The 17,049-nt window shown below is 41.8% G+C and overlaps 1 protein-coding gene and 1 pseudogene across 15 annotated transcripts in view; one reads left to right on the top strand and one right to left on the bottom strand.

Moving 5' to 3' along the window:
- The window catches only part of PARD3 (par-3 family cell polarity regulator), an 817,661-nt gene that overhangs the window by 636,052 nt on the left and 164,560 nt on the right, over positions 1 to 17,049 (bottom strand). The gene's annotated exons all lie outside the window — the stretch shown is intronic.
- LOC150019145 (protein BEX2-like) lies at positions 8,090 to 8,482 on the top strand (annotated as a pseudogene).

The raw sequence follows: 17,049 nt of genomic DNA on the forward strand, positions 1-17,049 counted from the left end.
TAAACAGACTAAAACTTCACGTAATGCTATACAACCTTAAAACACATATGTGAAACCAAGATTAAAAACTCATAAAGCCAAGCTGAGCTGCAGAGTGAATGTAATAAATGCAACGTTAAGCCAGCTTCAAAAGAAATTCTTAAAAGGAACTCCAAAAACTTTCATGAATGTTTTATAGTTCATTTCTCAATATTGGTGTATTTCATCTTAAAACAAATCCAAGAGCTGTTATGAATGCTCCTCTTTTCATGTTGGTGATATTGTTAGGAGTCATTGATAAGACCAAGCGCACTTTGTAATACTGTGAAATCTAAAGAACTCTACGCAAACCTGGAAATGTATGTCCCTACAAGTGAAAGCTTTAAAGAGGGAGGCCTGGTTACCTCAGACAGCCTATCATTTAACACTTCTAGATGGGCTGAGATTCCTGTTGCCCTTTGGGGAACAGCCAAGGTAAGTTTACTATAGTCACTACAAATGCATCCTCCTTAAATGTGACTGAGTAACTGTGTATGTTAAGCCTTAAATCATCCAAATTCAACAGGTTCCTGAACTTGTAAGATTTAAAGCCACCAACAAGCCATCTCTGATGGAGGACTACACCCGTGAGCAAAGACATGTGAGCATTTGAATTTGCAATGACTTGTAAAGCCCAGAAGACAAGTGTAGTGGGAGCTGGGGGCCTGGGAAGGGGAAGAAGACTAAAGGTGAAATAAAATTTTAAGTTGCTTAAATGATCAGAAAAAGTTTCAAAAAAACTGAGTGTTTGGGTATGCTCTTAGAAATTATCTTCATGATCAATTCACTTATTAGTTAATGTAGGAGTTGTCAGCACTCAGGTCAGAAAGCACAAAAGAACACTAGAATGAAAAATAAAAAGGGTAAAAATTAGCACACTTGATCACACTCTGGAGGAACTCAACCTTACAGTGGCTGAGTAATCACAGCTGCATCCCACTGACTCGCTAAGGAGCTGTCTCCCAGTGTGAAAGGAACCAGGGAAGATAACATGCTCCTGGAAGCACTCTCACAAAAATGGGATTTTTGCTTCAAGTGGCAAAAATAGCCAAAGAATTTCCAGGTATTTTTTTGGTGGTGGTGGTCTGAGTAGAGAATGGCACACGCTCTCTTAGGATCAGAGTCTTTCTCGTATATACCGAGTGCTGACAATCCCTAAATACTCATTTCTAAAAGGGCGTATTCCCAGCTACTTCTCTGTTCAGCACACGAAAGACTGCACATAGAGAAGTAGCCTACCCAGATGTAAAGAAGGCTGACACGGGGACTCAGTGAAGTCCCACTGCCCTAGAGCCAGATGTCAGACGTAGACATATCTCCATCAGACTCTGGACGGGGCAACGTTCAGGCTGAGACCCCATCCTGACCAAGAGTCAAGTTCTCAGCCAAAGTCCAGCACAGTGACAGTCTCCAAGGTACCCTGGAGGACCCGTCTTGCTGTGGTGACTGGGTAAGTCCTTCCTCACCACATGTCCACTCCACAAAGCCTACATACTAGTTGGAATACCTCCAGTTCCTCAGGTTCTGGAACTGGCACCACACTGAGATCACCCAGGGACTTATGAAACAATGACACCAATAGCTGCATCTTCTGACTAGACACAGTGCTGAGAAGTCACTTAAAGGCAAAGCCCAGGAGGTTAACATTCATGAGCAATTTCATCTGTGTGCTTGTGGGAGACATGGGTTTTAGAAAATTTATATCATATTCACTCCTTTAGGCCCTTTTCATTTTGGATAATAGGATGTATGGATGGATGGATGGATGGATGAATATGTGGATGTTTTCTCTTTTTTTCTTTTCTTGGCAAAACAAAGTGGATTAACTGGTCATTTATTTCCTGTTCACATTTTAGATTTCAGCACTCACAGTCATCCTCCTTGCAAAATTCATAAATTCAAACTGTGAACCCTTAATTAATGGCTGGCCCCTAAAGAGAAGTTCCATGAAATAGATACATTGCTTCCTCTTGCTTAACAAATAATTCCCACTGTCCGTTGCAGTGCCTGGCCCACACCACCAGCATTTTTTCCTCGTGGTTCTCACTGCATTCCCAAGCAAGCTGGGTGCACGCTGTGTGGACACGTGCGAGACTTTAGCACATGCAGGCCACCTGGCTAGTCCGTTCCACCACTAGCATCAAGAAGCACACATCAGCATGTGACTGGTCTAGGCTGATGGCCAAGAACAAAATGATGGCCCAAGAAGATTTCATATCTTCTTTTTCTTTAATCCTGTTTCCCTAAGGGGTTTAAGGAACAAGTTTCTCTTCACTTCTTTCCAAAGCCAAACACTAGATCCAGAAAACAGGGAATGGTCCTCATCTGAGACATTCTGCTGAATAACCACCTGATGTTGAGGCCGGAGGTGGGCTCAAGAGAGAATACTAACACACCAAAATGGTTAATATCCTTCAGGTAAAGTCAACGGTATAGGTATGGAAGGATACAGTAGACAACCTGACTTGACAAAAGCCCACTGACTGCTGTGTGTTCTGTCTGTGGAATGGGCGTGTCCCACTCACCAGGCACAGAGCCTCGCAGCTCTCCGAGGGCCCAAAACTATACCAGAAGTTCCCACATACAAAAGACAGAGACAAATTCTAAGGAATGAAACATGTTCAAGTCCAAGGCTTACTGAAACCATGTCCAACAAACAGGCAAATTCTTTAGTTTTAACAAGAAGCTTATGTATGTAACAAACTGTGTAAAGACCTGGCTTATTATATAGATCTGCATTTCAAATAAAAAGTTGGAAGCTAAAGCAAATGCAATGCAGAGCCTATAGAGCGCTCTGTAAGGGCTCATTTAAACAGCAACCCTTAGAGCTCTGAAGCTGGAAGGGGGGCACAGCACGGCAAAATCCTAAAAAGATGAGTCATACATTTAAAAGAAAAAAATGAGTTAGCCTAGATCAATTTTTTTATTATGTTTTATTGATTTTGCTGTTACAGTTGTCCTAATTTCCCTTCCCTCTGCTCCCCTCCACCCGATGGCGCCCCTCCCTCCAGTTGTCCCCGCTTTTAGTCCATGCCCATTGGTTGTGCATATAGTTCTTCTCAACCTCTGTCTATTCCATTCTCTCCTACTATGCTTCTTTATTCCTGTACCATCTCCCTCCCTTCTTCCCTCTCCCCCTCCCCCCTGAACTCCCCCCAATATGTTCCCCGTACCATAATTCTTTTTCCCCTCTCACTGCCTACTTAGTTTGCCTTTGTTCCGATTCCCTAGCTTCTGTTGTTGGTTCTTGTGATGCAGTTTTCATTTTAATGTTCATAGTTTTGATCCTCAGCCTAGATCATTTTTAAGAAAGAGGAAGTTTTGAAAGGTCTTATATACTGATTAATCAGGAAAAAAATGATATATTTGACAAGGTTATAAGGATGCATTTTTAGGAGGGAACAATTATGTTATATTAAAACTAAGACAATAAATGGTAGTGGAGCCACTTAAGCAAAAAAGCCTCAGTTTCAGACACTTAAACTGAAAATATCTAATGTCTTTCTAAAGCTCTTAATTCCACTTGGTGATCTCTTAGTTGGCAGACAAATCCTACCAGCCTTTTCCCTCATACATTCCTTGATACATTTTCCTCAGTCCCCTACAGAAATATTCCATCATGTTTCAGGACTGAAAAACCCTATCTTTTCATCTTTTTCCCTGTTTTGACAAACTTTACCTTCTCTGAAAAGAAAATGCTCCCACAAAGGAACGTGAAAATATCATGTATAGCATAAGAAAATGAACAGAGGTTTGGAAGGGAGAGCAGAAGGGACTCAGACCAACAGAACATCTCTACATGAAAATGTATATGGAGGGAGGGGGTAGGTGGAGACGGAAGAGGGCATAAAGGGACAAATGATAATGGAAAGAAAAAATTTTTTTAAAAAAATTTTTTAAAGAAAGAAAATGTATATGGAGGCTGAATTTCTGACCTGGACAATCCCACAGCACCCTCAGACAGACCTCAGTGTCCACAGGGCGCCAGTCTGTGAAGGAAGACTCTGCTCCCTCTGTGACATGCTACTTGGAGAAGCAATTACAGGGCAGAAAGAAGAAAAACATTTGTGCCCATGTACACAGATATACACACCTAAATATGATGAAAGAATCCTTATAAATTGCTTCACATTAATCCAAATGTGGGAGTTAGAACAACTTACACCTTATCTTTATTAGATGCTCTTTTATTAAATTTTATAAAAATGTGAATGTGATTACCTTGCTTTACTAAGGATTATGTGAAAACAAATACATTTGGTGCCAGTAATATTGTGAAAAACAGTTCTAAGAAGCATCATAAAGATAGCTACACTACTGGCCTCTGGGAAAGGATACGCAAATACAAAAAATAACAATAATAATAGCTAACATGTATAAGGTGACATCACCTTCTAAACACTGTTTTTACCCTCACAACAACCCCCATACGATAAACAAGCAGCTTTCAACTTTTTTCATCTCATGGCACACATAAACTAATGACTAACATTCTGCAGCTCACCAAAAAATATTGTTGCAAATATGACAAAAAGGTTATAATTTTGATTTACCAAAATAATAATAATAATAGCAACAACAACAACAACAGTGGTAGTAATTATCTACACTTTTTTGTGCCATATTGACTTTTTTAACAATCAGATGCCTATACTTTTATATAAGGATTTCTGGTACCAAGAATTAGCCAATCTGATGCAATCTTTTTTTTTTTCCCCCTCTGTTTAAAGTTATTTAATGGCCACACAGTCATAAGTTCAAAACTTTGGGATTACACTGAAAGCCTTCACACTTTGTATCCCAGTGACCTGCCAGCTTCATCCCTCACTATTCATTCACACACATCTAGTCATTAACCACCATGACAGTCACATTTCTGCTTCTCCTGCCAACTCTCCTTCATATTCTTGTAACACTTATGTCCACGTTCAAATTCTATACACCCTTAGTCATTTTCTAAGGCCCAGGTCAAATGATACCTCTAGTACTGATGAACTCGTTTTTTGGTATTTTTTTCCTTTTTTTTTTTTAATGTGTTTTATTGATTATAATGTTACATTTGTCCCAATTTCCCTTCCCTCTTCTCCCCTCCACCCGGTGGCCCCCCTCCCTCCAGCTGTCCCCCCCTTTTAGACCATGTCCATTAGTTGTGCATATAGTTCTTCTCAACCTCTCTCTGTCTATTCCATTCCCTCCTACCATGCTCCTTAATTCCTATATCATCTCCCTCCCTCTCCCCATTCCCCCTTCCCTGTTGACCTCCCCCCAATATGTTCCCCGTATCTATAGTTCTTTTGCCAGTCTCGTTGCCTGTTTAGTTTGCCTTTGTTTCAATTCCCTAGCTTCTGTTGTTGGTTCTTGTGATGCAGTTTTCATTTTAGTGTTCATAGTTTTGATCCTCCTTTTTCTAAACCAGTCCCTTTAACATCTCATATAACAGTGGTTTAGATCTAATGAACTCTTTCAGTTTTATTTTGTCCTGGAAGCACTTTCTCTGCCCTTCTATTCTGAATGACAATTTCGCTGGATAGAGTATTCATGGTTGTAGGTTTTAGATTTTCATTACTTTGAATATTTCTTTCCAGTCCCTTCTTGCCTGCAGGGTCTCCCTTGAGAAGTCAGCTAATAGTCTAATTGGGACCCCTTTGTACATGATTCTTTTCTTCTCTCTTGCTGCTTTTAAGATTCTCTCTTTATCTTTAACTTTTGACATTTTGATTATAATGTGTCTTGGAGTGGTTCTCCCTGGGTCCAGTTTTTTTGGAATTCTCTGTGCTTCCTGGACCTGTAAGTCTATTTCCTTCCCCAAGTTTGGGAAGTTCTGCCTTATTATATTTTCACTTATTTTTCAATTTCTAGTTCATCTTCTTCTCCCTCTGGCAAACCAATGATTCTTATGTTGGGTCTTTTATAGCTGTCCCAGAGGTGTCTGATCCTCTCATCGTTTTCCTTGCTTCCCGTTTCCTCTCTCTGCACTGGTTGACTGTTTGTTCCTTCTTTGTGTTCTGGTTTGTTGATTTGAACTCTGGATTTTATTTCCTCACCATCTGTCTCGTATGTGGTTTTGCTCCTTTCAGTATGAGTGTTTTTCGCTTCTTTCTCATCTTTTTCCAGATCTTTTGTTAATTCTGTAAGCCACCTGATAACAATGGCCCTGAACTGAGCCTCTGACAGGTTTCTTATCTGTTCATCTGTCAGGTTCTTCATCTGTTGCCTGGTGAGCTGCGCCACCGGGATTTCTATAGTTGTCTGCCTCATTTTGACAGATGCATTTTGTTTTCTTGGGCCGGCTATAGGGGGCAGTGCCTGTGTACTCGTCACGACCCAGCGACCGGCGCCGATCCGCAACCTTTCTCGCCGGCGCTTTGTCGTCACTGCCCAGCGACCAGTGGCGATCCGCAACCTATTTCGCAGCCCTGTGGCACTTTGTGTGGGGGCGGGGGTCCAAGATGGATTCACACAGTTATTCCGCTAGGAGACTGGGATCCGTCCTCCTGCCCCCTGGGCCTCACTGTTCGAGGCGATGTGGTGGCTGCTTCTCCCAGCGTTGGGGTCGCGAGCCGCCGGAGTTTGACTGCAGCCGGGATTGTCCTCCCTGCCCCTGGGATTGTCCTCCCTGCCGCTGTCCCTGGTGCGACCGCAAACAGCACCGCCCACTTTCGCTCTTCCTACCTGCCCAAAGAGCGCCGCTGGTTTATAACTTCATACGTTGGGCTTCCGTGTTGTTTTATTTTCTGGAATTTCTAGTTATCTTTTGTTTTGAAGTAGTTGTATTCCTCTCTAGTTGTACAGGGAGGCCAAGCATGTCCGTCTAAGCCTCCATCTTGGCTGGAAGCCCTGATGCAATCTTATGATGCAATGTGACCAATAAGGCACAACTCTTTTATATGACCTATATATGACCTACATATTTATGGTTCAAGGGAGGGCATTCACATTGGACGGCTACTGTTCGTTGACTGTTGTCATTTTTTTTTTGACATTTCAAGGGACAAGCACCCAGTGCCCCTGACTGCATAATCAGGTATTGCACGTTTTAAAAATTCTTGTGCATGCCACTGCAATAAACAATTACCAGCATTTTACAGATGTACTGAAGGGTTGAGTAAAATGCCCAAGCTCACACAGACAATAAAAAGCCCCAAGCCACTGATCCCAAACCATTTGAACCCATACTCTGTGCTCTATAGTCCAAGATGCACTACCTGACTTTCTATGGAAAAATATCTATGACTCTCAATGGAAAGCAAATGTCCCACAGATGAAAAACAGAAATAGAGCTCCATGTTTCCATGAGAACTCCTATATTGCTAAATTACTGATATATCAAATTGCTCACAAAATCTATTTACTCCTCTTTTTTCCATTTCTCTCACACCATTCACCTTACTAGCACATGGTACTCCAAAACTCAACTCTGGCTTTCAAGATCTTCCATTTTATGGCTCTTCTCCAGCTATTCTCTAACAAAGACACTCTGCTCTTTCCTGACATGTGATGCTCATTCCCACATCCATGTTTTCCTTAGTGCTAATGTCTAAAACATTATTTTTATCCTCACCCAAGGACATGCTTATTGACTTTAGAGAGAGGAAGGGAGAAAAGAGAGGAAGAGGAACATCGGTGTGGGAAAAAGATTGATCAGCTGCCTCTTATAAACACCCCGACCAGGGACTGAACCCATAATCTAGGCTTGTACCCTGGACCAGGAATCAAACCCACAATCTTTCAGTTTATGGGACAACGTCCAACCAACTGAGCCACACCAACCAGGGCTAATGTCTAAAAACATTGTTTGGCCCTCATCTCTTCTTTCTAAAATCACAGTCTGTTCCTGACTGTTCATGCCTATATCCAATTCCCCATTCTACACATCAATTGCCTTATAATAAGAACAATAAAACTAAGTGCTTAAAAATCACCTTGTGCTCTGGGTACCAGCTCCCAGCTGCCCTGCCCGGGAAAGCGGAGCAGGTCTATGGATCTATGGATCTGTGTCAAGAATCCAGCAGTGCACTTGCAGCGAGAAGCGAGAAGAGGAGAGACAACAAGGACAGGCGGCTCAGGAACAATGGCATCCAAAGAGAAACAAGCAGTAAAAAATCTCAACATGAAAAATGCCAACCAGGAAAATGAAAAAAAGAATGAAAAGTAGCAAGATGCTAACAGAGGAGAGCTCTTGGCTCTCCCTTTGGAAGCTGTTGAATATTGTGTGCCTAGAGGAAATCGTAGGCAGTTCCGTGTTAGGCAACCCATCCTGCAGTATTGGTGGAACGGGAGTCAGAGGCTTGGAAAGCCACAGGCAAGGATGAGATAAGAGAACAGGGAAAGGATTGGGGTTGTTGATATGAGACAGCTGATGGAAAAGCTGCGAGGAAAGCAGTTGTCATAGTCTGCGGGCAGTAGCACTGACCCCCCCCACCCCCACAATGACCAACACGATGAATTCTGCCTTATGCCTTGAATCCTGATGTTTTCCCTGAAGTTAATAGGGAGACACACCTGCTTCCTAAACTTACATGTCCGTGGTGTACCTTGTGGTAAACCTTTTGGTGTTGTTTCCTGTGGGTCTCCTGTTACCAGCCTCTAGTTTGAATGTTGTGCTTTTGCCCCAGTCTGTGAGATTTTGTTAGCAGGAAAACTTTACATATTGCATGGAAAGATGCTTATTATATATTGTGAAGTAAATAAAATCGTTTTTTAAAAACATTACCTTGTATCCTTTCTTATTATGAAAACAGAAGAGCATATGACAAATGCTTTTTCTGAGCCTAACACTCCACCCAACAATTGGTGAGCTGAAGTTTGAACAATATTTGCCATTCTAACTTATTTAAGAAGACAGCCATTTTCCTTATATAATCAAGGGATTTTCTTACTTTTTAGCATGCTTATTCTGCAGTCTTATCTATGTTACACTTTAAAAAAAAAACAAAAGTGAAGTTAGCTTTTTATCAACCATTACCAACTCCTAAAAAGTGGAGTTTGAATTTACATGAATATCTCTTCTAGGGCCACCTGTTTAATTTTTTGACACTGCACTGTATTTGTCTATAGATCTTTCCAACATATTAGTTCACATTGATTCCTCTGTGCTTTTTATCTGCCTGAGCACACAGGACGGTATTGGGGAAGGCTATCATGTACAAGACAGCACTACAAAACCTGCAGAAGAGGGCAGAATGCAGAGAAGAGTATAATTAGTCTCACTTCTTAAAGCCACCAATGAAGTTACATTATGTGCTGTTTTACTAAGAGCCTTGGGAATGACAATTCAGAGAGCAGAAGTGCAGGAGAGCCAGTGGGTCCATCTTAAAACTACTGGAGACTAGGACATTTGTTATAAAAACCAAGACTTTAACAGAAATGTTAAATTCCATTAAGGCAAGCCACAAGAATTGGAAGGAACAAAGATTAAGAGTAACAAGAGAAGCAGTGAGAGAAAGCAGTAAAGAATAAGAGATACAGAGATTCCCTACGCTCCTCAAAACTGAATTCAAAAACCAAAAGTATTTTTTAGTGTAATCTTCAATGCAAGCTCAACATCAGACACCTGAGGATGGCTTGAAAACAGCCCTCTCACATAAAACTTTTTTAAAAAGACATAAATTTGAACTTGAAGAAACAAGAAAAAAAACAAGAGTATTTTCTTTAATTATCCTTCTTTGATCAAATGTACTTACCACCACTGCCCCCATATGTTAACAGAGTGGTCATAAATCCATTCTCTACTCTGTAACATGAGATTTCTCTGTGCCTCTTCTATATTTTATTTTATTTTTAACCTTTCAAAAAAAATCTGAACACATTTCAGTCCCATATTTTCATAAGGTTCCAGAAAAGTGGCCTTAATTCCAGGAAATGTTATATGATAAATATATTGTCAGTAAATATTTAAATATTGCTATTAAAAGATATAAGTATGGTACTCAAGTTTTCACCCTTTTGAAGCACTTTAGTTAAAACTTGGCACAGTTGATGAAAACTGGGGAACAAATAAAAAGGAATATGACATCTATTTTATATTGAGTGTAACAATTATAACCTCTTTTTGATAAAGATGTTCCAAAGAAGGCACAAGCACTTTCCTGTGATCACTTTAATCCCTGTCATTCAATACTAAAGTACCAATCCATCAAAATAACAAAAGGATCTGCTTATTGTTATGCTCTCAGAAAGCTCATCAGGTATTTCCAAATGCTTCCTAATGGCAATAATTAAACATCTAATAACAGCGACCAACTTGTGGCTACTGAACTTCCCTGGGTAGACTTTTCCATTGATTACATACAGGCTGGGAACTGAGAGAATTTACATCCGTCGTCAATAAAAGGTCAACAGCCAGGAGAAATCAGCCCATGGCAAGAGCTCCTTGCTGTCCTGTCTGCACTGAGGCCTTGCTAGCACTCTCCAACTGGAGAACGGATATTACATGAAAATGGCAGAGCTAAGGCATGCATGCAAGCTGGATCAGTATGTTGCAAGCAAACAGTGTTTTATTAAACATGTCAAAACTGGGGGAGAGGGTCATCACATTTTACTCTGTGAGGAATTGTGTTCTGATGCAAACTTTGACCCCAAGCTTTTGTAAATAATGACAGGCCTTTCAGATCTTTGGCAGCAGCACAAGTAAGGAAAGATCACGAACACACATACTGTCAAGCACCATTTCATGGCTCCTTCAGTTTGGGGATAAGAGGGACAAAAAGAGAGGTACTAAGAAAAAGAGGGATGTGGTAGTTTGAAATTCATTTGGTAATGAAAGAATTTTTGCCCCCGCCCCCAAAAATTTGGACTTCATTTCAATCAACTGATTTCCATTCAGAAATTCTAATTAGATCAGCATCTTTCCCAAAAGCCACAAGATTTTACTAATTAATATGTCAAGGCTACCTTCTACTTTCAGCTTCATTTGGCTTTTTCAGGATCAATAAAGGAAGCAGCATCATTTCAATTTTTTAAAAGATTATCTGGATTTTATACCCTTTGGTAAATATGTGAAAATATGTATACTGATAACTAGATAGAAGTTTAAATTAACAATGTCACTTGGAATATATTAACCAAAATTATTTTATTACCTGATTTGCTTAATCCTAAATATCATTTAATATATATCCAAAATACAGTGCAGATCCAGTAAGGCAAACAGAAATCATGACAGAGAACTGAGTTCAGGCAAACAAGTGCACTGCTAGAAGCACCTAGCACCACTGGAGCCGGGCAACAGAGGGCGCAGCTGGGGTTAGCAGAACCTAGCGGGCAGCTGCAGAGAAGAGAGCGCTGCTTACTGGGGCTGGGGTGTGAGGAGCTTCAGCTGAAGCACTCCCTGGAGCAGGGGCAATGCCAGGCTGCATCATCCCCTAGAACAGTGGTTCTCAACCTTCCTAATGCCGTGACCCTTTAATACAGTTCCTTGTGTTGTGGTGACCCCCAACCATAAACTTATTTTCGTTGCTACTTCATAACTGCTGTTTTGCTACTGTTAGGAATCGTAATGTAAGTATCTGATATGCAGGATGTATTTTCATTGTTACAAATTGAACATAATTAAAGCATAGTGATTAATCACAAAAACAATATGTAATTATATATGTGTTTTCCAATGGTCTTAGGCGACCCCATGAAAGGGTCGTTTGACCCCCAAAGGTAGCGACCCACAGGTTGAGAACCGCTGCCCTAGAAGCACAAGGCAGGCTAAGCAGAGCTGGTGCAGGGGTGCTCCGGCTGGTGTTGAAACCTCCTAGAAGGACTAATGACAAGGGTTTGAGGACTGCCAGGCAGAAAAGTGAAAAGTAGAATCAGCTGCCACTTCATGGCCACTGCTGGGAGATGATGACAGAGAAACAAACAAGAAAAAGACAAGTACTACCTCCCCACTCTTTCCCTCTAGGCTTCCTCTAATGCCCACTGAGGGGGAGCCAACTGACCAGGCAAAGGTAGAGGTGAAATGCAAAGCACAGCAATAAGAGGGCTGCATGGACCTGAGAAGTAACAGCTTAATCCTGAAACGTTACCACAGTGCCTCAACTTCCTCATCTGGAACATGGAGAACACATCAGAACCCATTCACAGAACCATTCAGAGTGGTGATCACCAAGTTGGTTAACATGTGTAAGAACTTATAATTGTGTGGACATAATAAACCCTATGTTATACATGATATTATTTTCAAAACACTTAATTTCTATAATTTTTCCATTAGAATTTACCCACAAAACCTACTTTTAATAATCAAATATTTTAATATGTTTTATTGATTATGCTGTTACAGTTGTCCCAATTTCTTTTCCCTCTTCTCCCCTCCACCCAGTGACCCCTCCTCCAGTTGTCCGCCCCCCCTTAGTCCATGCCCATTGATTGTGCATATAGTTCTTTTCAACATCTTCCTGTCTACTTCACTCCCTCCTACTATGCTTCTTAATTCCTGCATCACCTCCCTCCCTTCCCCCCCTTCCCCCTCCCCACTGACCTCCCCCCCATACGTTCCCCAAACCTATAATTCTTTTCCCACTCTCGTTGCTTACTTAGTCGGCCTTTCTTTCAATTCCCTAGCTTCTGTTGTTGGTTGTTGTGATACAGTTTTCATTTTAATGTTCATAGTTTTGATCCTCCTTCTTCTAAACAAGTCTTTTTAACATCTCATATAAGAGTGGTTCAGATCTAATGAACTCCTTCAGTTTTACTTTGTTCTGGAAGCACTTTCTCTGTACTTCTATTCTGAATGACAGCTTCACTAGACAGCGTAATTAATCATGGCTGTAGGTTTTTGATTTTCATTACTTTGAATATTTCTTCCAAGTCCCTTCTTGCCTGCAGAGTCTCCTTTGAGAAATCGGCTGATAGTCTAATTGGGATCCCTTTGGACATAATTCTCTTCTTCTCTCTTGCTGCTTTTAAGATTCTCTCTTTGATTTTTGACATTTCGATTATAATGTGTCTTGGTGTGGTTCTCCCTGGGTCCAATTTTTTTGGAACTCTATGCTTCCTGGACCTGTAAGTCTACTTCCTTCCCCAAGTTAGGGAAATTCTGCTTCATTATTTTTTCACATAATTTTTTCAATTTCTAGTTCTTCTTCACCTTCTGGCAACCCTATAATTCGGATATTCGCTCTTTTATAGTTGTCCCAGAGGTTTCTGAGCTTCTCTTCATTTTCCTCACTTTTTGTTTCCTCTTTCTGCACTGGTTGACTGTTTGTTCCTTCCCTATGTTCCGATTTGTTCATTTCATTGCTGGTTTTCCTTCCCTCATCACTTGTTTCATATGTGTTTTTGTTCATTTCAGTAGGACTAGCCTTCATTCCTTCCCCGTCCTGATTAAGTCCTGCTGTTATGATAGCTGTCTTATAACTATAGCTCTGAACTAAGCCTCAGAAAGATTACCTATCTGTTTGTCCATTAATTCGTGTATTTGCTTTCTGGTCAGCTGCGTGATTGGTATCTCTATCATTACCCCTGCCATCCTGACAGGTTTGTTTACCTTTCCTTCTTGGGCAGGACTATCACACCTCCTACGGTATAGGGAGCGGAGCCCCGTGCACTCATCACTACTGGGCGACCCTTCTCACCACACTGTTGTGCTTTGTGTGGGGGCGGGGGTCCAAGATGGATTCCTGCCGTTCGCTCTCCTCTGAGAGACCAGGAGCCTCCTCCTCCATCCCCATGCCCTCTGGGCCTCACAGTTCAAGGCAATGGAGGTCACGCCTTCCCCAGCGTTGGAATCGCGAGCTGATGGGTCTGGACTGCAGCCAGGGGTGCTTCCCTTAAATACGGGTGTCTGTGCTTATCGCAGTCCCGCTGCTCGTCGCTGCAGCTGCTGCCGGCAGCACAGCTTGACCTCTCTGCCCCGGCTTCGCCCCTCCTACCCCTCCAGACGAGCACCACTTCTTTATAACCTCATATGTTGGACTTACACGTAGCTTTATTTTCTGGAACTTCTAGTTATTTCTGGTTTTGCGGTAGTTGTAGTCTTTCTTAGTTGTGGAGGGAGATGGAGCGTGTCAGTCTAGGCCTCCATCTTGGCCGGCAATGTTAATAATCAAATATTAATACAGTACAGGAACATGCATAAGCGCTGCTCACCGTCTAAGGAGGCTGCTGCTTAAAAGGAGACATATTAAAAGTAGGAACCAGGAGGCCTGCCCACTTCGTAGACGGCTCTGCCTCCAACAAGCAAAGAGATACACTCATCCAGCCTACATTTCTTCCATTAAATGAAGAAAACAGATAAAAACAGTTTCTAAGGTTCCTCCCAGTATTGGCAACTTTCATAATTATGAAAACATTTTCATTTCAAATTTGAAACTAATTTCTAATTTCTTGATTTTAATTAAGGTTTATCATAGGCCAGAGGTTGGGTGAACCACACATTCCGTCGGCAGCCGTCCATCTCGAGAGACGATGGTGTAGCTTCTTAAGAGTCTATCTGCACCGCCGAGAATGGCTGTGCAGTCCGACTCGGGAGTGACACGGTATCTGTCTCCTCCCGTGTTGAATCGACATCTTGCGATGACGCTGAAGCTACAGAGCCTGGGCAGGGTGATATGGAGGGTCTGCTGTTGCCCATGCAGCAGACCCCCCCTCTCTTCGCAGCTGAAGGGTCCAAGGGAAAGACGGAGTCGATACAGCTTGGCTTCAGGTGCGCCGCAGGAGTTGCCGGTGTTGACTACAACGTCAAACCGCCTTAGGGACTCCGGCTCCGGATTTTCTGTCGGGGTTTACTCCCTTAGCCTTTGCCCTGAAGAGGTATGCCGCAAGGCAGCGGAGGTTTTTTGGAGTCAGAGTTTTCCTTCTCTGATGAACCACACATTAATATCCACACAAATGCCTATACGTACTATGTTTTTCTCTAAAAATGGATCATTCATAACTAAGAATAAAATTTTAGAACATAAAGTCCATATTAAATGGAGAATTTTCAAAGGCATTGAAACATATAAATAACTGCATCCAGGGATGCCACAGAGCTGCACAGGGCAGGCACGTGCAGCCACACACAGCCCCAAATGCGTACCGAATGAGACGCACAGCTGAACTAGGCACACTGGAGATACACGGGAGAATAAAGCGTACTTGACACTCACTCACTGACCCAAATACACAGCAATGAACAGTGGAAAAATTATCATCAGGGTCCTGAACTGTAGGTTCAGGCACTATTAGGCATACACAGATTGGCTGAAATTGCCAACACCAGACCCAATCAGTACAAATATGACAGCAATTCCTGTATAGCAAGAATGCAGGCAGGTAAGTCACTCAACACAAGCTGTGCTCAGCTGTTTCAAAACATGCCGCAGAAGTATTGTGTTGAGTTACAATATTTTAAACCATTTTTTTTTGCTGTACCCCAATTTGACCCTCATGTCCAATGCTGATGCTTAAGAACTGAATCTACCAATCTAATGAACTAATTTAAATAAATATAAGTTTTTAACATTGAATTGACAATGGACATTCTTCACATAGGGCAGAAGGCTTAGGACTAGGATGAATTGAACTGGTAGAAATAATATGAGGGTTTCATGTAACAAAGATGTTTTTATCTTTTTACATATCATAATACTGGGAATCTCAAGGTAAAAAAAAAAAAAACACTACTTCTTAATTTAAGCTATAATTACTCTACTTGAGAAACAAAGGACAAAAAGATGTATTTCATGTACCCAATGGGCTGACAAAGCTAATTCATCTATAACTCATAAAGGACAACTTACTGAAATAAAACCCTACTTTCAAATGTCCTGTAACAAATAGTTGGGACATTCACACAGTGTAAATACAGATTTTTTTATTGAACAGGCTTGATGAAGGTTCTGTTTTTCCCCCCAAACTATATTTGATGGAAAGAAAATGAGTTGGTTAACCATCACTTCAGGGGCCTTAAGGAGTTACATCACCGTAGAGAAATAGGGAGAGCCTATCTTCTATAGAGGTTAGGAACAGTAAGTAACAGGAATTAAGTCTAATCTTTGCATAGGGTAAAGGTGGGGGCTGCGGGGAGAAAATGGACATGATCTATTTACTCATCTACACCCAAACTGGGTCTGAATTATGATCCAGAATTCTTCCACACAGAATGAAAAAAATCACAGCAATTAAAGTTGCTATCATGGCTTGAACGAACAGCTCAACCAATGATGATATTAGCATTGATAGCCAGATTGTTATTAATAAAGGAAGGGAGCAAATAGGATTAGACATTAAGCCTAATTAACTAGGAAGCTGCAGCTTCACAGGCACTCCAGAGGGCAGCTGCATTGCCCACCAAGGCGATTAACATCCCTTATTTCCCCCAGTGGACAGGAAGAACCAGTATTCCAATCACCTCAGGGAACAACCAGTGTTCCCCCAGATTACCAGGGGTAGGGAGAACCAGTAAAGGGGAAATTCCTCTGCTGAGACATGCAGAGTAGAAGCCAAAATGGCAACAATAAAGGGGAGGAGTCTAGCCTGGGAAAATGTGGTAAAAGGATGGAATTAGATAAGAGCATGAAACCCCAGAAGATCCAAGAAAGGGATTGGACAGGGGGAGGGTTCAGCGCCAGCCCACAAAGAATTAGGGGAGAGATTGGTTAGTTCGAAAGAAAAGTCTAACTCTCTCCTCCCAAGCCAAAGCTTAACAAACGCCCAAGGCCTTCCCTTGTTAGTTCCCGCTCTGCTGCAATCTCTGTATCAGCTATGCAGACCCAAATACAGGCTGGCGCACATCACAGACAGAGCCAGAGCGCAGCCGGGAGCAGAGACAATGCTGGACTACCCAAGCCCAGGGTGATGGCGTCCCAGTTCTGCATAATGACCCTTCTAGTGAGCACTGGTGCTCACCACGCCCAAAACTTATCCCACAGCAAGACAGAGCAGAGCTACCCGGCCATGGATGAGAGACATAAGGCACCTAAGGACAGTCTTTTGTTTTTGCTCCAATAAATCTTGCCACAGTGCCTCAAACTTTCATAGGCATGGGTGCCTGAAATGCATTTCCTGTGACTCTGTGAAAGAATGTTATTTCTACTGGCAACAGTGAGACTTTCC

This window comes from Furipterus horrens, unplaced genomic scaffold, assembly GCF_987537825.1.
Source record: "Furipterus horrens unplaced genomic scaffold, mFurHor1.1.pri manual_scaffold_2, whole genome shotgun sequence".
Lineage (NCBI taxonomy): Eukaryota > Metazoa > Chordata > Mammalia > Chiroptera > Furipteridae > Furipterus > Furipterus horrens.